Here is a 20,136-nt window from a genome sequence, read left to right on the forward strand (position 1 = left end):
CAGATATAGCCCTTGGTTCACTCCAGACCTGACTACCCTTGACCAGCACAAAATCATCCTGTGGCGGACTGCAATAGCATCGAATAGTCCCCGCGATATGCAACTGTTCAGGGAAGTCAGGATCCAATACACGCAGTCAGTCAGGAAAGCAAAGGCCAGCTTCTAACTCCAAAAAGTTCTGGGACACTGTGAAGTCCATGGAGAACAAGATCACCTCCTCCCAGCTGCCCACTGCACTGAGGCTAGGTAACACGGTCACCACCGATAAATCCATGATTATCAAAAACTTCAACAAGCATTTCTCAACGGCTGGCCATGCCTTCCTCCTGGCTACTCCAACATCGGCCAACAGCTCCGCCACCCCCGCAGCTACTCGCCCAAGCCTCTCCAGGTTCTCCTTTACCCAAATCCAGATAGCAGATGTTCTGAAAGAGCTTAAAAACCTGGACTCGTACAAATCAGCTGGGCTTGACAATCTGGACCCTCTATTTCTGAAACTATCTGCCGCAATTGTCGCAACCCCTATTATCAGCCTGTTCAACCTCTCTTTCATATCGTCTGAGATCCCCAAGACACCCTGGACCCAAACTGTTACAGACCTATATCCATCCTGCCCTGCCTATCTAAGGTCTTCGAAAGCCAAGTCAACAAATAGGTCACTGACCATCTCGAATCCCACCGTACCTTCTCTGCTGTGCAATCTGGTTTCCGAGCCGGTCACGGGTGCACCTCAGCCACGCTTAAGGTACTAAACGATATCATAACCGCCATCGATAAAAGACAGTACTGTGCAGCCGTCTTCATCGACCTTGCCAAGGATTTCGACTCTGTCAATCACCATATTCTTATCGGCAGACTCAGTAGCCTCGGTTTTTCTGATGACTGCCTTGCCTGGTTCACCAACTACTTTGCAGACAGAGTTCAGTGTGTCAAATCGGAGGGCATGCTGTCCGGTCCTCTGGCAGTCTGTATGGGGGTGCCACAGGGTTCAATTCTCGGGCCGACTCTTTTCTCTGTATATATCAATGATGTTGCTCTTGCTGCGGGCGATTCCCTGATCCGCCTCTACGCAGACGACACCATTCTGTATACTTCCGGCCCGTCCTTGGACACTGTGCTATCTAACCTCCAAACGAGCTTCAATGCCATACAACACTCCTTCCGTGGCCTCCAACTGCTCTTAAACGCTAGTAAAACCAAATGCATGCTTTTCAACCGTTCGCTGCCTGCACCCGCACGCCCGACTAGCATCACCACCCTGGATGGTTCCGACTTGAATATGTGGACATCTATAAGTACCTAGGTGTCTGGCTAGACTGTAAACTCTCCTTCCAGACTCATATCAAACATCTCCAATCTAAAATCAAATCTAGAGTCTGCTTTCTATTCCGCAACAAAGCCTCCTTCACTCAAGCCGCCAAACTTACCCTAGTAAAACTGACTATCCTACCGATCCTTGACTTCGGCGATGTCATCTACAAAATAGCTTCCAACACTCTACTCAGCAAACTGGATGCAGTTTATCACAGTGCCATCCGTTTTGTTACTAAAGCACCTTATACCACCCACCACTGCGACCTGTATGCTCTAGTCGGCTGGCCCTCGCTACATATTCGTAGCCAGACCCACTGACTCCAGGTCATCTACAAGTCCATGCTAGGTAAAGCTCCGCCTTATCTCAGTTCACTGGTCACGATGGCAACACCCACCCGTAGCACACGCTCCAGCAGGTGTATCTCACTGATCATCCCTAAAGCCAACACCTCATTTGGCCGCCTTTCGTTCCAGTTCTCTGCTGCCTGTGACTGGAACGAATTGCAAAAATCACTGAAGTTGGAGACTTTTATCTCCCTCACCAACTTCAAACATCTGCTATCTGAGCAGCTAACCGATCGCTACAGCTGTACATAGTCTATCGGTAAATAGCCCACCCAATTTTACCTACCTCATCCCCATACTGTTTTTATTTATTTACTTTTCTGCTCTTTTGCACACCAATATCTCTACCTGTACATGACCATCTGATCATTTATCACTCCAGTGTTAATCTGCAAAATTGTAACTATTCGCCTACCTCCTCATACCTTTTGCACACAATGTATATAGACTCTCTTTTTCTACTGTGTTATTGACATGTTAATTGTTTACTCCATGTGTAACTCTGTCTTGTCTGTTCACACTGCTATGCTTTATCTTGGCCAGGTCGCAGTTGCAAATGAGAACTTGTTCTCAACTAGCCTACCTGGTTAAATAAAGGTGAAATAAAAAAACAAAACTGTCTCAAGGCTTAAAAATCTTTCTTTAACCTGTCTCCTCCCCTTTACACTGATTGATGTGGATTTAATAAGTGACATCAGTAAGGCACCATAGCTTTCACCTGGTCAGTCTGTCATGGAAAGAGCAGGTGTTCCTAATGTTCCTAGGCTCATGTGTATGACATGGTGGGGGATATCGTCTCTCTTATATGACAGGCCAGGACATAATCTGCAGCAAGATAAACTGTCTCTAGGTTTTCGCTTAACAAAATAAATCCTGCAATTCTTTCTTTTAAATTTCAGGAGATAAATACCTCTGGTAAATAAATAGATGATTACCCACCGTGCTTAAATAGTCTTCTCTGTCCTTCCGTGTATTTCCATGGCGTCCTGTCTCTATTGCCGGGATATGGTCTGTACATTGTTCATGTTTTCCTTTGTTTGAATTCTTTGAATCTGACAAGATGTTGTGCTAATTTGATATTTCTTTTTAGAATTTGGTAACATTGAACTTTGTCATTAAACTGAATTTTGTTTTGCCAATAATTAGTGTACTGTCTATTTGTTTGCATTTTGTTATTTGTGGTCAAATGGAAGAATTTAGTCAGTGCTCTTGGGCCAGTTGCTCTAAAGGGTCACTCTGGATTGCGATGTTCGCATAAGAAAGCCTTGTGATGATAATATTCAGTGTAACGTTCGTCTGAAGAAGTAGACCAAGGTGTAGCGTGGTAAGTGTTCATGATCTTCAATACTCAGAACACCAAACAAAAGAAATAACAAACGTCATGTTCTTCCAGCTTCACAGCGCTAACCAAAAAAAAAAACAAGATCCCACAAAATAGGTGGGAAAACAGGCTACCTAAGAATCAGAGACAACGATAGACAGCTGCCTGTGATTGGGAACCACACGCGGCCAAAACCAAAGAAATACAAAACATAGAATGCCCACCCCACATCACACCCTGACCTCACCAAATAGAGAAATAAACCAGGCGTGACACACAGTGTGTTAGGTGAGCCCAGAATTTGGTGGCTCTTTTCTCAATTTGGAGTGCTAGGGGGAATCTCCCAAATGATGCCCTATAAGCAAGGTTTGGGGCATTTCTGTGCACACCTAGAATATTATTTCAATATTCCAGGTGTAAAATTCCAGTGGGGCTTTTGTCCCATGATGTGTATTTTAAATTGTAAAGGAGGCACCACATTCTAATTGGTGGGTTCAATTTATACAGGGTCTTTCTAATTGCAAAATATGCTGTGTGTGCTTCATTTGTTCAAGATTTTATAGCCATGCCAAACTGCCCAGATTAATTTATAGTGAGACCAAGGTAAGTATAGTTGGTGGTGTGTTTCAGGGTTGTTTCTCATAGGTTGATATGGTATCTACTTTCCTGAGATCTGTACTTTTTCTGAAAGATCGTTACTTTGTTTTTTTCCATGTTCTAGCAAGGACAGGATTTGTTGTAGCAGCCCCTGTTCTGTTGGTGACAAAATTACAAAGTCATCAGCATATGAAATAAACTTTATTTGTCTTCCAGAGATGTAGATTTTTGTAATATGGTAGCCTGTAGATTTATATAAATGTTGATTAAGATTGGACTAATATTGAAACCTATTGAATTGTGTTCATTTGTTGTCAATTTTTTACACAACATTTGTTTTCCTTATAGATCACATTAATAAGATCCTAGACCTTGCCTCCTATACCACTTTGAAGGAGTTTTAAGAACCATGCCATATGGAATCAAAGCCCTTTTAAAGTCTATACAACAGGCACATATTTTTCCTTTGTGAGTTTGTTGCACCTGCTCTCGGACCAAAGTGTGGAGGGCATAAAAGTGATCTGTTGTTCAGTGTTTTGGGACGAATCCAATTGTACTTTTACTTCAGATGTTGTGTTCACTTAGGAAGGCCTGAATTCTGGCGTTCTTTAAGCTCCAGAAAACCTTCCCTAATTTACTACTAAAAGAGATGCCTTTATAGTTGTTAGGGTCAAACTTGTCAATTTTTTTTTAATATAGCTGTGATAAAGCCTTGGCTCCAGATCTCAGGAAAGTAGCCTACCCTCATCACTAAACAGCTTGAGAATTGCCTCTCTCAGCTTAGGGCTGCTGTGCTTCATTATTTCTGTTCGAATGCTGTCTGGCCCACAGGCTTTACCCCTCTTGTGGGCATTTATTTTCTCATTTAGTTGAGACAATGTAATGGGATTGTCCAGCTGGTTTTGATGGTATTTTACTGTTAATTCTTATTCTGATGTTTGGGTGGAATGCACAGGAAGTACTTCAGGCCTATATAATATGTGAACATTATACCAGAATAATACCAGAATATCTGTCTTTGAAATTATTCCTTTTTATCCTTTTTTCACTGTATCTCTGCTTTAGCAATCTCTCATGAAACCTTCCATCAATAGTGCTGAATTGGGCTCATCAAATAATAATGCGTGAGCGCCTGTTTTCAGACTAGCCACCAAGTAAAGTATATAGGAGTTTGAATTGCCTTTCTCTTCTCTGCAGACAATGTAGCCTTGAATGTTTATGTGGCAAAAGGCATCTGAAAAGTGTGCTTACTGATGGTTGGCTGGGTTCGTGAAAAACAACAACGAAGCAATGATTATTCCTTCGAGATAGCTTCAAAGCGAGATCCAATCACCACTTCATAGGTTTTTGCTTTGTATTCAACACTTTACAAATAACCCTCGCTGGAGGAGTCTCAGCTCAGCTTGACATCAGCCTAGCTTGATGGCTATGTTTACAGATAAGTGCATTTCACTGGAAACCACGTTTACACATTAATGTCGCTATTGGCTAGGGCTGTGGCGGTCATGACATTTTGTTAGTCGGTGATTGTCAAGCAAATAACTTCCGGTCGGACGGTAATTGACCGTTAAACAACATAAACCCATTTACAGTGGTTCCTCCTTTAAAAGCTGTGAGCTTACACAGCGGGACTTAGAGGTACCCAGCATCACAGCGTCATTGCTCCAGACCACCACAAGGGGGAGTTAGAGCACTCCCAATATTTTTATGTGACCAATCATATCGAGTGGTTCCAATGACGAATTTCACACGAGCCACCCGTCGCAGGTGACTTTCTTCAGCAAAGATGGCTGACAAAAGATTACGGTGGAAGCAAATGTAAGTAATTATAACGTCATAACGAGTCAAGCAAAACAATGTACAATTAAGGGGAATATGTTAGTTCATGTAGTGACAGACGATTGTGCATATTTTTGTGTCATTCAGTTAATTTACGAAAATTTCTATTTAGCAAGTTAGCTGACTAGCTAACATTAGCCAGCTACCTAGCTAGTGTTATGACATGAGTATGAATTTGAAATGCGTGTTGTTTAATGTTTTAGGGACTCCTGAGAAAACCAGCAAACCAGGATGTCATTTTGTGAAACAGTGGATGTAAAGAATCTAGCTAGCTAAAGCATTTACTGCAAATTGAATGTACAATTGAGTAAGCTTGCCTGGCATACACAATTGCACAATTGCAGCTAGCTAACTATTGATTTGATTATTGTGTAGTGGAGGATAAAAAATAACTGTACGCCTACAGTATGTAGCCGATCTGTGTATGGACCCTAAAACGTTTGGTATGAATATTAGTTCAGAACATATCTATGAACCTCAGCTATCATAGTTGTTGTATCAACTTCAGGTTGAATGGCATTATTGAAGCCTGTGGATTGAGTAGAATATAATAACTTTATTGTGCCAAGGATGTAAGTCCTACAGTATATACCACGCATGAGATCCCCACATTGTAGCATGTACATTGAATATGTTCACTGATCATGTACTCTTCCTTGGCAAATAAAGGTGCAGTTCAGGTATGAATGTCTGTGAGACATTATTTTTCAGTCATATCAAACTCCATTATTTGAATTATTCTGTGTCTGCATGTATGTATTACAATTATACTTAGTTTGAACCAGTGGAGAATGTGAAAAGCTTTATTGAAAGTTCATTATCCAGGTGTTATAAATAGATCATACTTGCATTATAAATATTATAATTGTAGTATTGTATTATAAATACAAGTTAAATCTGTACTTCAATGCACATATGGTGTGCATTATAAAAACAGAGGAGGAAAGAGGAGGTGTGGACAGAGGTGTTGAAGAAAGAGGTAAAACAGAGGAACAGGGAAAACAGCTTATGATTAATGAATTACAGTGCTACCCTAATATTCTCTCAGTTCATCACAATTACATAGTGTCTCTAGCAGTGTCTCCTAACCAGCCTTGGGCTCCCAGTCAGCCCGAAGGTTATCTTAAGAGCGGGTGAGGTGGCGATGATGGGACTGACTTCCTCTCTCACATCAAAACATACCTGCAGACAAGAGACAGATGGATAGAGAGAGAGCATGATTAAGCTTTGTTTAAAAAAAATATATAACATGGTCAGTCATCATAATCATCTGGAGGTGAAATGCAAAACTGATCTTGGATCATTAACTCTGTGACTACTACATCTCTATCTGTATTTCAATGTAAAACATCTCCATAATAATACTTCCTGTATAATATACACATTATATCCCTTATTAAAAATCATGATAACATTTGATAGGTAGATACAATACATGTGCATGTGTAGCATGTGACAATAGCAGGATCATATCAATGATAGTGTCACAAATGAATACATAAATACCACTTGAAGCTTGATGATGACTTGATCAATTGAATCAGCTGTGTAGTGCTAAGGAAAAACAAAAATGTGCACCCATTTGAGTCCCCGGGACCAGGACTGAGATCCACTGCTCTTCATTGGGACCTCTTAATCTGCAGACAGGCTTTCACAGCTCTCTGTATCTCAGGGCAGAACACCTCACAATAAATAGACTACACAAAAGTACCTGCTCGATCCAGAATAGCCTACTCTTTCACTTTGACAGTTGGGCCTGCTATCCTTTCACCCTCTTCCAAAAAATACAACATTTTGCTATTATCAAGAGTGACACTGGGGCTAAAACAATATCCTACATTGTGTTGGATGACTGCACCTAAAAATGCTGGAGACTCATAACTAATCGAAGAGCTTGCTTGTAAATATGTCTTGACCAAAAGATGAGGAGTCAGTGGTAGAGTCCACTTGACGTTGCAGCACAGCAAGATTCTCAGTAGACAGGGGGCATGGGATGTCAGGAACAATGACCCCATTGTCGGTGTTTCTAGATTATCCTCCTGATAAAGCAGGTCCTCTACCTGCTGAATCGTGAGCGCTCAAAAGAAACAAATCTGTATTAGTGACGATAAATTTAAAGGAAGATCTGTCAAGCCATTCACATATCACAAAGACACATACAGTACCTCTGCATAGTCTGGCTCAGCCAGGTGGTTTGGAGCATTCCGATATGCCACAGCTGGTGAGATGTCAGGTTCGCCTCTGTACTTAAAGGGTGGTTATTCCAACTCTTTGTGAAATGCTGCAGATCTTCCCACAGACGAGGTAGGAACACATATCCCACACAGAAGAGGTGGATAGAATTTGACAGGTCAAGGTAGCCTTCTTCCTCCAAACTGTGCAGCAAGTTGTAGTACCGACATGTCACAGCACTCCAAACATCTCTCCATAAGCATTCCACTCTAACAGAGAGAAAGAAAAGTTTTAGTTGGGGGGAGGAACCTAATCTCTGTGGTCCTGTGGTCTTCCTCCATGAATAGTGAACACTGAGGTGGGTCCGAGGTTATAGAAATGCAAGTTGTGTGTGCCTCTGTGAGAGGTTACTGACTGTATGTGACACAGACAACTATCTGAGTGTACCTTAAACATTTAAATATAGAGGGCTATGTGTCTCACCACTTGGTTATTGCAAGGCTGACCCCCAGGGAAATCATGACTTGGCAGCAATAGGGGCTTGATAGTCCAGTGAAAATGGCTGAGTGTTTATGTGGTGTGAATCTGAAAATCTTAAGGGTTTTTAATTAATGCATGTGATACAGGTTCCATGTACAACAAGACAGGCAAGAGAGGAAGAGAGAAAAAGAACACAGAACAGTTTAATTACCTCTGGTTATGGACACTTTTACCAGCAATAAAGCTTCTGTAACAGTATAACTTTAGACCGTCCCCTCGCCCATACCCGGGCGCGAACCAGGGACCCTCTGCACACATCAACAACAGTCACCCACGAAGCATCGTTACCCATCGCTCCACAAAAGCCACGTCCCTTGCAGAGCAAGGGAAACCACTACTTCAAGGTCTCAGAGCAAGTGACGTAACCGATTGAAACGCTAACTAGCCGTTTCACATCCGTTACACTCACCCCCCTTTTGACCTCCTCCTTTTCCGCAGCAACCAGTGATCCAGGTCAACAGCATCAATGTAACAGTATAACTTTAGACTGTCCCCTCGCCCATACCCGGGCACGAACCAGGGACCCTCTGCACACATCAACAACAGTCACCCACGAAGCATCGTTACCCACCGCTCCACGGCTCTTGCAGAGCAAGGGGAACTACTACTTCAAGGTCTCAGACGTAACCGTATTGAAACGCTAACTAGCCGTTTCACATCCGTTACATTTCCACGGCCTGTTCCTCGGACAGTGAACATCTGGCAATATCTACATTTTCGACCCCTTGATCAGCGCGCACTCTAAAAGTAAAGAAAATAGCTTATTTTTTGTATGAAAACAATAACTGAGATATCACCGTTCAATCTAAAGCAGCAGATGTCATTTTCAGGATACGTCAGTACAGTACAGAAAGCAATCTTACGAGGTTTGATGAGGAAGATGTCAAGGGTTTTTACACAGAAAGTAACTCCTCACAAGATGTTACAATATGCATAATACAAGTAATTTTTTATTCATTCTACTCTATTTACCTTGAAAGCCATCCATTTCTGCCGACTCCTTCCATAAAGTATCCAAAAGTAGGTGCTGCTTTGTTATTGGCCGCAGTGTCCAGATAGAAGATCTATACAAGAGGGAACCTACGCTTAACATCAGACTGGTATTGTGGTTGTTTATTAGGTGATGGGAAATATGCCATATGCATACAAAATAATATACTTACCTTCATTGAAAATCCATCTATACCGCCAGTGATGACAATGTTTCATCTTGAAAAAAAGCATTGGAATTAAAAGTGAAATGTTTAACCTATTAACCTGCTTCAAATGTATGTATTACCAGTTGATGAAGAACAACTCCAATACATCATTGAACATTTGTCTACAAATAAGTAAGAATAGAAAAGTTAAATTGACTTCTTAGATTTGATGGAGACATTATATATCTTAGTGCCTTATCAATTTATGATGTGTGTCAATGTGGATGAGAGACAGGGGAGCAGGAACAGAGTATCTTGGCAGAGCAATGCAACAAAGCTGGATCATTCTGGCAATGATACCTACACCATCTACACACTGCAGAGACTCCCTAACTCTTTTGTACACGATGGCCAATTGCTCTGAGACTTCCTACAGACCATTCCTCATCATGCGGATGGGGCATCCTTGCCTTAATGGCCCTGACCTTCTGGTCTAACTCTTCATCTGACATATCAGAATAGCATTCCCTGACAGACATATTGTGTTCTTTCATCCTCCTGTAAAAAAAAAAGCTAACCGTTACACTGTCATGAAATAGATTGACTATGAAAAATAGGACATGGCCTGCTTATGAGTTGCCATGAAAGAAAGTTAGATAAATTCAACTGAAAATGGCGAGAACAGGCATTCGTAGCTAAATGTTTTAAGTTAGCTTGAGAATAATAATTGCATGATTTATCATTCTATGGTATGTATGTATGTACTGTACAGTATGTAATATAGTAGAACGTTATGAACCGACAGTGAATCGTAGGAGCTAACTACTAGCTATGTAGAAGTTGGACGGAAGAATGCTTATCTGAGATGCCATCATCACACAGTCCTTCATAGGAGTAAGCTATGACTTCTTTTGTGTCGGAAAGAAAGACTGAACAGTATTGGTTGTAGCCAAACTGACACTCAAGAAATTGCCAAAATGGAGGGTGGTTGATAGCGAAATTAAATTGGAGTTTTGTTTTCAAAAACATTTTTTTGTTTTCAAAAAAATCTATTTTTCCATCCTAACAGGACACACCTACTCATTCCAGAATGTATTTTTCTATGTTCTACATTGTAGAATAATAGTGACGACATAACAACTATGAAATAACACATATGGAATCAGTTAAATTCTTATTTGTAAGGACAGCCTACTCCTTCCTCCCGTAAGGGAATTGAACCCCGGTCTCTCGCATGCCTGCATAGCCTTATGTAAGGAATTAGGCACTTTCCCATGTTTACTACAGTATGTATTGTAGGCTATGTTTACTTGTCAGACTGCACAGTAGCCTAATAAACAAATGCAGGTGGCTTATATCTTCAAAATGCTCTTCAAAATGCTTTAAGTGCTTTATTAACCAAATGTAAAAGCATATACTGTACAGAACAGTATTTCTTAATCAGCATTTTTATGCTTTCGTTAATAAAATAGTGATAAAAATACTCTTTCAAAATGCAGATGTTGATTTAGTTATGGATTGATAACGAATTACTACGGGAATAAATATCACTGATTGATAGAAATATTGGAAGAAAGAATCCTCCAATCTTCTCATGCTGTAGCCTACTCCCGACCGTCACGTTGTACAGCGCCAAATATTTCATTCCATCCTAACGGAAACCCAGAGGGTTTCATTTTTTGTTTTCTAGGTATAGAAACACCATAATTTTACTCAAATTAAGCCACATTTCTTAAAATCAATCCCATATACTGTGTTATTACAAAAAAAGTTTAAAATTATTTGGTAATGCCAATATGAAAGACTATCAAATGCTTCTCAAAGATGCCCTCTGGTGGTCAAACTAGCACTAACTTGCATTAACAGAAAAAATGGCTGACAATTAGATAACGTGCCACAGAATGCTGCAGCAGCCCGCAAGGTGTGCTGCAGTATGAGGCCACTTTTAAAGGAGAAACCACTGTAGCAGCTCCTGGATTTCATGCATTGTCACACCTTAATCTGTTTCACTTGCCTTTGTGCTTGTCTCCACCCCCCTCCAGGTGTCGCCCATCTGCCCCATTATCCAATGTGTATTTATACCTGTGTTTAATGCCTGCTATTCTGTGTTGAGCGGTTAACAAAGAAACAGGTCTTCCTGTATTCTTAATGTAGGGTTATTTATGCAACTTTAGTTGTGATCAAAACAAATTGCCCAACGTTTTTATTTTTAATACATTCTAAGGCTGCATGATGCGACTGTAATGATTTGAAAAAAGTTGAATGAAAGGCATGAGCTCTGCTTTGTTATTTGCATAGACTGCACACATTTTATCAGTCTCTCATTCACAATTTTACAACCACTTGATAATGCCTCAAATTTCCCGGTGGCATCCCCTTTCTGGCCGTAATGCCCCTAAAAAAATCCATGCCTTCTGCGGGCAGTGGCCGTTGTGCCAATGGGCTGAATATAATAATTATACATCCCTTCTCCCAGCTGCGTGCTCTGAAGCACCTCTCACTGACATTGCTCTCCCACTGCTGGCTTGCTTCTGAAGTTAAGCAGGGTTGGTCCTGGATGGGAGACCAGATACTACTGGAAGTGGTGTTGGAGGGCTAGTCGGATGCACCCTTTCCTCTGGTCTAAAAAAAATATCCCAATGCCCAAGGGCAATGATTGGGTACATTGCTCTGTGTAGAGTGCTGTCTTTGAGATGGGATGTTAAACAGGTGTCCTGACTGTCCTCACTAAAAGATCCCATGGCACTTATCATGAGAGTAGGGGTGTTAACCCCGATGTCCTGGCTGAATTCCAATCTGGCTCTCATATCATCATGGTCACCTAACTACAATTGGCTCATTCATCTCCTCTGTAACTATTCCACAGGTTGTAGCTGTAAATGAGAATGTGTTCTCAGTCAACTTACATGGTAAAATAAGGGTTAAATAAAAGATAGCTCAATTCTTATTAGCCAATGCCTGCCACATACTCTGTGACACAACTGTGTGTGTCCTTATCCAATTCTGAGGCGCATATTGAAGATGTTGGAAGAACTGTCTACATTTACTTTTCATCAGCCAACAAGATAAGTAGGCCTAATGAATAGCAAAATCACTAGCCTACGTCAGTCTACTATCTTCCATAGTTCAAAAGTTTACCTATTCTGTGAGAGAAATAAATATTTTGTAACATAGTCTGGGACAGTTGTGGGATGCAATAGATCCCAAATTAATAAAACGACAAGCATAAAAAAAAACGTTTTTTAAGCAATGAATCTAATGCAACAGACCAGAACATTTAGCTTAAAATGTTGATAAACTATTCGGCTACTTCCTCACATTATAAGTGCAGCAATGCGCACACGACAGTAGGCTAGAAGCCCAAATGTTCCTAAACGCAATCAATTAGTGGGAAAACACCATTCTCAAAAGTGACCGGAAATGCAATAATGCATGTAATGCTTTTATTCTAAATGTGCATTTTTATGGTGAAAATGGTCAAACTTGAATCTCACACGCTGTGTATGTATCAGTTAGGCTCTACACCCGTTCTAAAGCGGATTAACTTCTTATGGGCAGGTGGGACGGTAGCGTCCCACCTGGCCAACATCATGGGAAATTGCAGAGCGCGAAATTCAAAAATACCTCATTCAAATATTTAACATTCTTGAAAATATATTTGTTACATCAAAATAAAACGTAACTTGTTGTCAATCCAGCCGCTGTGTCAGATTTCAAAAAGGCTTTACGGCGAAAGCAAACCATTATTATTATCTGAGGACAGCGCCCCGCCTACAAACACATGAAAATCATATTTCAACCAGGCAGGTACACCACAAAGGTCAGAAATAGCGATATTATTCATGCCTTACCTTTGAAGATCTTCTTCTGTTGGCATTCCAAAATGTCTCAGAAACATCACAAATGGTCCTTTTGTTGGAAAATGTCCTTCTTTATGTCCCAAAAATGTCAATTTATTTGGCAAGTTTGATTCAGAAATACACTGGTTTCAACTCGCCTAACATGCCTACAAAGTATCTAATAAGTTACCTGTAAACTTGGTCCAAACATTTCAAACAACGTTCCTAATCCAACCTCAAGTACCCTAAAACGTAAATAATAGATAACATTTAAGATGGAATAAACTGTTTCCAGTACCGGATAAAAACAATGTGAAGCTCGCTCCAGTTCACGCACATCAAAACAGTAGAGTCCACCTGGAGTGACACTTATAATGAATAGCACTACTTCTTCATTTCTCAAAAGAAAAACATTGAACGATTTCTAAGGACTGTTGACATCTAGTGGAAGCCATAGGAACTACAATCAGGTTCCTAATAATAAGGGTATCCCATAGAAAATAAATGGAAAAATCTATGACCTAAAAAAAAAAAATCCCTGGATGGTTTGTCCTCTGGGTTTCGCCTGCCATATCAGTTCTGTTATACTCACAGACATGATTTTAACAGTTTTAACAAATAAAAAACTGAAAAATTGGGCGTGCAAAATTATTCAGCCCCCTTAAGTTAATACTTTGTAGCGCCACCTTTTGCTGCGATTACAGCTGTAAGTCGCTTGGGGTATGTCTCTATCAGTTTTGCACATCGAGAGACTGACATTTTTTCCCATTCCTCCTTGCAAAACAGCTTGAGCTCAGTGAGGTTGGATGGAGAGCATTTGTGAACAGCAGTTTTCAGTTCTTTCCACAGATTCTCGATTGGATTCAGGTCTGGACTTTGACTTGGCCATTCTAACACCTGGATATGTTTATTTTTGAACCATTCCATTGTAGATTTTACTTTTTGTTTTGGATCATTGTCTTGTTGGAAGACAAATCTCCGTCCCCAGTCTCAGGTCTTTTGCAGACTCCATCAGGTTTTCTTCCAGAATGGTCCTGTATTTGGCTCCATCCATCTTCCCATCAATTTTAACCATCTTCCCTGTCCCTGCTGAAGAAAAGCAGGCCCAAACCATGATGCTGCCACCACCATGTGTGACAGTGGGGATGGTGTGTTCAGCTGTGTTGCTTTTACGCCAAACATAACGTTTTGCATTGTTGCCAAAAAGTTCAATTTTGGTTTCATCTGACCAGAGCACCTTCTTCCACATGTTTGGTGTGTCTCCCAGGTGGCTTGTGGCAAACTTTAAACAACACTTTTTATGGATATCTTTAAGAAATGGCTTTCTTCTTGCCACTCTTCCATAAAGGCCAGATTTGTGCAATATACGACTGATTGTTGTCCTATGGACAGAGTCTCCCACCTCAGCTGTAGATCTCTGCAGTTCATCCAGAGTGATCATGGGCCTCTTGGCTGCATCTCTGATCAGTCTTCTCCTTGTATGAGCTGAAAGTTTAGAGGGACTGCCAGTTCTTGGTAGATTTGCAGTGGTCTGATACTCCTTCCATTTCAATATTATCGCTTGCACAGTGCTCCTTGGGATGTTTAAAGCTTGGGAAATCTTTTTGTATCCAAATCCGGCTTTAAACTTCTTCACAACAATATCTCGGACCTGCCTTGTGTGTTCCTTGTTCTTCATGATGCTCTCTGCGCTTTTAACGGACCTCTGAGACTATCACAGTGCAGGTGGATTTATACGGAGACTTGATTACACACAGGTGGATTGTATTTATCATCATTAGTCATTTAGGTCAACATTGGATCATTCAGAGATCCTCACTGAACTTCTGGAGAGAGTTTGCTGCACTGAAAGTAAAGGGGCTGAATAATTTTGCACGCCCAATTTTTCAGTTTTTGATTTGTTAAAAAAGTTTGAAATATCCAATAAATGTCGTTCCACTTCATGATTGTGTCCCACTTGTTGTTGATTCTTCACAAAAAAATACAGTTTTATATCTTTATGTTTGAAGCCTGAAATGTGGCAAAAGGTCGCAAAGTTCAAGGGGGCCGAATACTTTCGCAAGGCACTGTAGCTATAGAAAGCTGATGGGATACTCCTCTTCTTAATAGAGGCCATCCCTCTGTTTTCTCACGCAATTGCATAACCTATAGAAATGTTGCAAACATGACTCATGGGCTCTGATGAAGTGTTTGATTCAATTTTTGATTACATTTGCATTGTGTCAGAGTGATGTCACGATCATCGTATAGAGTAGACCAAAGCGCAGCGTGGTGTGAATGCATGATTTTTAATAAAGGACAAATAAAAACACGAAGTACACTAACAAACAAACAAACTAACAAGACGAACGTGACTGCTATCAAAACAATGTGCTTAACAAGCAGCATCAGAGCTGGGAGAAGCCTAATTACTGTGACTAATTGGTCACATGGAATTTGACTGCCATCAAGGCTTGTGATCGCCGGTGTGGCGGTAATATGGTCAGAGTAATAGCCCTAATATTGGCTCATATTATATGTAACCTTTTTCCCAAAATGTACATACACCTGAAATTTGGTGAAATGGTGCTGCCACAGTAAACAGAATCAAAAGACGATTTCCAAAACACAGACAGTATCTACAGTGCATTCGGAAAGTATTCAGACCCCTTCCCTTTTTCCACATTTTGTTAAGTTACAGCATTATTCTAAAATGAATGAAATCAAATACAAATACCATCAATCTACACACTATACTCCATTATGACAAAGAGAAAACAGGTTTGTGGAAATGTTTGCAAATGTACAAAAAACAATTACAGTTACAAAAAAACGTACCCTTATTTACACAAGTATTCAGACCCTTTGCTATGAGACTCGAAATTGAGATCAGGTGCATCATGTTTCCATTGATCATCCTTGAGCTGTTTCTTCAACTTGATTGGAGTCCACCTGTGGTAAATTCCATTGATTGGACATGAAGGCACACAACTGTCTATATAAGGTCCAACAGTTGACCGTCCATGTCAGAGCAAAATCCAAGCCACGAGGTCATAGGAATTGTCCTTAGAGCTCTGAGACAGGATTGTATCGGGGCACAGATTTGGGGAAGGGTAACAATTTTTTGGGCAGCATTGAAGGTCCGCAAGAATACAGTGTCCTCCATCATTCTTAAATGGAAGAAGTTTGGAACCACCAATACTTTTCCTAGAGCTGGTTTCCTGGCCAAACTGAGCAGTCAGGGTAGAAGGGCCTTGGTCAGGGAGCTGACCAAGAACCCGATGGTCACTCTGACAGAGCTCCAGAGTTCCTCTGTGGAGATGGGATAACCTTACAGACGGACACCCATCTCTGCAGCACTCCACCAATCAGGTCTTTATGTAGAGTGACCAGACAGAAGCCACTCCTCAGTAAAAAGGCACATGACAGCCCACTTGGAGTTTGCCAAAAGGCACCTAAAGGAGTCTCAGACCATGAGAAAAAAGATTATCTTTTCCGATGAAACCAAGATTGAACTCTTTGGCCTGAATGCCAAGCATCACGTCTGGTGGAAACCTGGCACCATCCCTACGGTGAAACATGGTGGAGGCAGCATCATGCTGTGGGGATGTTTTTCAGCGTCGGGGACTGGGAGACTAGTCAGGATCGAGAGAAAGATGAACGGAGGCAAAGTACAGAGATATCTTTGATTAAAACCTGCTCCAGAGCGCTCAGGAATTCAGACTGGGGTGAAAGTTCACCTTCCAACAGGACAACAACCCTAAGCTCACAGTCAAGACAACGCATGAGTGGCTTTGGGACAAGTCTCTGAATGTCCTTGAGGGGCTCAGCCAGAGCTTGGGCTTGAACCCGATCTAACATCTCTGGAAAGACCAGAAAATAGCTGTGCAGCAACGCTTCCCATCCAACCTGACAGAGCTTGAGAGGATCTGCTGAGAAGAATGGGAGAAACTCCACAAATACAGTTGTGCCAAGCTCGTAGCGCCATACCCAAGAAGACTTGAGGCTGTAATCGCTGCCAAAGGTGCTTCAACAAAGTACTGAGTAAAGGCTCTAAATACTTATGTAAATGTCATATTTCGTATTTATAAAAACAATTTAATCTAAAAACCTGTTTTTGTTTTATCATTATGGGGTATTGTGTGTAGATTGATGAGGGAAAAAATGACAATTTAATCAATATTAGAATATGGCTGTAACATAACAAAATGTGGAAAAAGTCAAGAGGTCTGAATACTTTCCAAATGCACTGTATCAGCAAAGACTTTTCGAATCCACATTGAATAATTACGCCCTGTACGGATATATAAACAATTTGCAGTTAAGACGCATTGTGACCTGATTGTGATCAGAGCTTCCTGACCACCCCCAGAGGTAATCAGGTACGTATTATGGCTGCGTTTAGACAGGCAGCCAATTCCGATATTTTTTTCACTAATTGATATTTTGACCAATCAGATCAGCTCAAATGTAGACGGATCATTATTCATAGACCATTGACTTATGCCATCAATTAAAAATATGTATATATTTTACGAATAGCAGTCAAATAATTTGCATACAGAGAGTGACCTGGTGGAGGGACAAGAGACACATTTTAATGCCATGTGTAGACACATTTCTGGGCACAAATGTGGGCACAATAAGAATGTGGACACAATCAAGACACTGGACAACTGTTAGCGGCAGGTATAAAGAAGGCTTCGGAGAGAGGAACAGATGGTGACAGAGATAATCAAAGGATGATCACAGCAAGGGGAGAAGAGAAGTAACCATCGATTTTTGGAGACAAGGGTGGTTTCTCACCCAATACCCAACTCAATAAAGTCGTCTGATAAATTAACAAATCAAAGTTATTTGTGCCCTTATCATGTCATTTCAAGTGCATAATGCATATGATAAGGATCACCAGGATTTCCCCCAAGGGCATAGCATACCATGAGGATTTTTATATTTGTTTTCTCTCCACGTTGGCATAATTACATGTTATGAATTGATGCTCTGGTGACTGAAGCAGCGAAAAACGACATCCTACAGTTAGCACAGCAGGTTGTATTCATTTGAATGGCAGCTTATAATTCATGTTAGATAAATATGAATCCCTGTGTCTTTTCCCTGCACAGCCCTCCCTGCATGGCTTGGCAGGCAGCAGTGGTTGAGCCGTGGAGGGATACGTTGTGTGTTCCAGTGCCTGAGATTCTGTCACTTTCAGCGTCAACCCATGAGGCTGCCTTTATCAGCCGGCCCACACGTCTGTGGACAGCCTGATAACATCTGTGTGGCCACCGTACCCTCCCTCTGGCAGCAGATCCGACATCAGAGCTGCCTCGCTTGGGGAAACACTAGACATCTCAGCTGGAGTGGTGGTCATTCCTTCAGATGGGTCTGTATCTGAATCAGGACAGCCATTTTGGCTAATGACTGGAGTTGTGTCTCAAGTTTTAGTAGATGTTGGAGGATTGATATGTTTTCCCCTGACCACTGTGTTATGTACTTCCCCATATAAATAATTGGTTTGGTTAATGAAGTAAGGAAAATAATTGGTGTGGTTACATTTTTACATTAGACCCATAATGTAAATTTGAGAATGTGTCGGGAGGTAATTGAGGATTGTGTGTCACGTGGCAGTAGTTTTATTTCTTACTTTGTTGATGGAGACATTCACAGTCTAAGTATAAGAATTTGTTCTTAACTGACTTGCCTGGTTAAATAAAGGTAAAAAAAAAAAAAAAAAAAAAAAAAAGTCACAATACATATTGTTTACAATAATGTTTCTTCAAAGTCACTTAAATAACTTTGGGTAAAAAACATTATTTTCCAATAGTTTCATTTTGGACCGAACCAGAATTATTTTCGTTCCATTCTATTGTTCCAACCAGCAAGAAACAGTTCTGAACCAGATTTAACCTGTTAAATCAACAGTTTTTTTAAAAACATTTAGCTTATTAAATGACTTCAGAAATCAGGGTGGATAGAGCAGGCAAGCTAGTTATTTACATGCGTGATGGACAGACAAGTGTAGCCTATGGCGCAAGATGCGACTGAAATTTTGCAGGTGGGGAAAGAGCCAGAGAGGGTTGAAGAGGAGGCTTGAAGTGCTGGGCATCTTGTGACATGCGTTATCAGAACTAGGCCCACATAATTATACCTAGGAGTGGCTTCTATGGAGGAACTTTGAATTACGCTTGTAACGTCAGTAGAGTAGCCTATGCTTTGGAAGGGAGGAGGGGCAGGCCTCCTAAACATCCACACACACTTGCAAAGATTTTCAGCTTGCAGGCAGACACTGGAATGCATTTCTGAGTGACAGAGGGAGGGCTTTGCATAGGCGCTTTGTTGCGTTTTGGGACTAGAAAAAAATGACTAGAATATAAAATAACATTATTAACCGGTTCCAATGTTTTTAAAATAACAGTTCTTGTTGTTCCGGAACAGCATGGATAATTATCGTTCCCGGTTCCATTTCTGTTCCTTGAAAAATTTATTTTCTGGTTTTCGGGTTCTGTCCCCCTAACCGGTTCTGACAACTGGTATAAACCCAACCCACTGGTCACACACTGGTTGAATCAGCATTGTTTCCACGTCATTTCAATTAAATTACGTTGAACCAATGTGGAATAGATGTTGAATTGACATCTGTGCCAGTGGGTAGCCCAATGCATATAAGTGGGAACTTGGGTAAATACCTGGTTAATGTCTTTGTATTGTCTCTGTTCATAGGTAGTCTTTTTATGTTGCTCAGAGGTAGCCTATAGAACAAAGTGTTTCATGTACATGAACAATACTTTAATTTCATCATGCACAACAACATAACAGAAAAACTGTGCATGTCTGCTTTTACAGAACTTTCTGACCTCAATATGTTCTAATCACCTTTACCATTAAATGCTGCTTCTCAAGTGTGTATTGTATAACCTACATCGTAATCGAAGTCAAGGAGTGTGACATGTGTCTCTACAAATCCATTTTTAGATTTTGTGTTATGTAAAATAGCTCCTCTTCACGCAAGGGAAAATGTAGATGGCTAAAGTGAGATTGGCTAAAGTCCAAG

General features: G+C 40.9%; 1 pseudogene; it reads right to left on the bottom strand.

Moving 5' to 3' along the window:
- Positions 1-6,378: 6,378 nt before the first annotated feature.
- On the bottom strand, positions 6,379-18,456 carry LOC149974421 (uncharacterized; annotated as a pseudogene).
- Between the last annotated feature and the right edge of the window lie 1,680 nt (positions 18,457-20,136).

Source organism: Oncorhynchus mykiss, chromosome 20, assembly GCF_057628025.1.
Source record: "Oncorhynchus mykiss isolate SJ-2025 chromosome 20, ASM5762802v1, whole genome shotgun sequence".
NCBI classification, from domain to species: Eukaryota; Metazoa; Chordata; class Actinopteri; order Salmoniformes; family Salmonidae; genus Oncorhynchus; species Oncorhynchus mykiss.